The 2344-nt window shown below is 49.7% G+C and overlaps 1 non-coding gene across 1 annotated transcript; it reads left to right on the top strand.

Annotated features, from left to right (window-relative positions):
* Positions 1–1429: 1429 nt before the first annotated feature.
* Trnav-cac (transfer RNA valine (anticodon CAC)) lies at positions 1430–1502 on the top strand. Its single transcript has one exon. It is a non-coding gene; the product is annotated as a tRNA-Val (tRNA).
* Positions 1503–2344: the final 842 nt, after the last annotated feature.

Below are 2344 nucleotides of genomic sequence, written 5' to 3' on the forward strand. Positions count from 1 at the left end.
ATTGCTCGCCTATGGAGATGATGTCGCGGTTCTTTGCAGGGACAAGGAAAGTATTAACAGAACAGTCGAAGAAGTGAAGCGCTTCAGTGAGGTAACCGGAATTGGGGTAAACTGGGGTAAGTGCTTGGGATTTTGGCACGGAGAATCGCCTTCGACCAAAGACGCATTCGCCAATGTGGCTTGGGTTACGACGCCACCAAGGTACTTGGGGGTGCCGCTGGAATTTTATACACACTGATCCGTACTGGCGAGCGCAGGCGCAAGAGACACGAGAAAAAGCGGACAGATGGAAAAGTTCTCGTCTATCAGTCTTCGCAAGAGCTACGGTGTGCAATCTTTTTTTGATCAGCAAGTTGTACGTAATGCAAGTGATGCATTGTTCCCGAGTAAATGTGCCGAAGCTGCACCGTGTTTTTGCTGTCTTTGTTTGGGCGTCCAGTTGGGAGAGGTGCAGCCGCACGAACTGGTTTCGGCAGGTGAAGGCCGGTGGTTTAGAACTGGGACATTTGTTTGTGCGACAGATTGTAAACAGGTTTTTATCTTTCCGAGATATTAGAGACCCATTCCTGCGTACGGTGTGTCAACAAAGACTCGGGAGAGCATTGCCTAATTTTGTGGTGACGACGCAATATGTCTCAGGTGGCGTTCGTGGTTTCTTCAGAGAAATTGTTGTAAGCCTCAAATTTATAAACACAGGCTTTTCCATGGAGTACTTGAGTAGCGTTAAAAGGAAAACATTGTACAAGGATGTTTGTGACGTGGTGTTTCCCGTGCCCTTGTACAGGGCCGTATACTCTGGAGGCCCAGGTGGAAATGTTTTCAAGAGCGTTAAAAAATTCAGGTGTCGCCAGGAACCAAAACCTTTCTTTTCATGTTACACACTAGAACTTTAACTGTTAAGTCTTTTCTTCTAGAGGAAAGGGGTTTCTTTCTACCTTGGGGTTCCCACTGTCTCATATGTAAGCAGCTTGAGACAAGAGACCATGTTTTTCTTCTCTGCTGGGAAGGGGTATATTTTGGGATGGGGTGCTACAAAGAACCATTAAAAAGAATTACCGCTCGACTCTTACGGGATCAGGTACCTGCCAACAGATAATGAGGATGGTTTTCCGTTTGACCAGATTATGCTGATGGGCCTCCACAGTATATGGCGCTCCCGAATGGCTTGCTATTTTTGTGACCCAGACGCAAGACCAGCACGCATGTATTTCCGCGAAAGTGTGCACAAGTTTCTGGAGATAATGAAAGCACAGACAGATGTTCCTGAGTGGCTGTCAAGGCTGGAGCCTTTGGTAGTGCTCAGGGAATGTTAAAATGACAACGCCTGGCCGCAGTGGCAATTTGGCCACTTGAGAAATCTGGCGTACTGTCTATTGTTGTGTGTTCATTTGTTGAACTGTTCGAAGACGGCAATAAAGAAAAAAAATCGGTTCCCGTGGTGTAGTGGTTATCACGTGCGCCTCACACGCGCAAGGTCCCCGGTTCGATCCCAGGCGGGAACAAAGCTTTTCATTTTTGTTTCTATTGCGATCGTATATGTGCAGAAGAAAAGGGCGAGCGAAATAACCTACTCCGTGATCGATTCCCCAGGTGTGGTGGTTATCACGTGCGTCTCACGCGCGAAATTTTCCTGGTTTGATCCCGGGCGGGAACAAAGCTTTTCATTTTTGTTTCTATTGCTATCGTATACGCACAGAAGAAAAGGGGGAGCGAAATGACCTGCTCCGTGTTCGATTCCCGTGGTGTCATTCTGCTTCCGGCTTCCTAGCTAAACGGATAGCGGGTTCATGGGCTCCAGTGGAGTGGAAAATGCGGCTGTCAGCCGCGGCAACAGGCTTTTGGCTGAGAAAGATAAGGGCTACCAGATTATTTTGCAACGACTACCAACAGGACGCATCGTATTAAACACGGTGTTTTTGCACGGAGACGCTCGTGTTCGCCCGTTCCGTGTAGAAGATTTTCGGGGTGCGCTTCAAGCGGTTGGTATGCTCTCGGGCGTCGTCGCCCTTGGAGCGTACCAAATCAACCATGTGTGGGCGGTGACGATGAACACAACCGAGGCTTCCAAAAAGCTGGTGGCGCTGAAGAAACTGCAGGTCAAGGGGCGTCGCTGCCTGGTCATCGAACCGAAGGAACAACAGGTGAAGCTGCGTCTCCACTGGCTTCTGCATGGGGTGGAAGACGAGGACGTGAAGACGGCGTTGACCTCCTTCGACAAAGTGACCGAAGTGACCCGCGAGCGCTGGCGAGGGGATGGCGACTCCGACAAGGGCTCAACGACTCGAGCAGTGCTACTGCAGCTCAAGTCTGGGATGAAGGTTGACGACTTGCCCCACCAGATTCG

Source organism: Dermacentor silvarum, chromosome 1 (genome assembly GCF_013339745.2).
Source record: "Dermacentor silvarum isolate Dsil-2018 chromosome 1, BIME_Dsil_1.4, whole genome shotgun sequence".
Lineage (NCBI taxonomy): Eukaryota > Metazoa > Arthropoda > Arachnida > Ixodida > Ixodidae > Dermacentor > Dermacentor silvarum.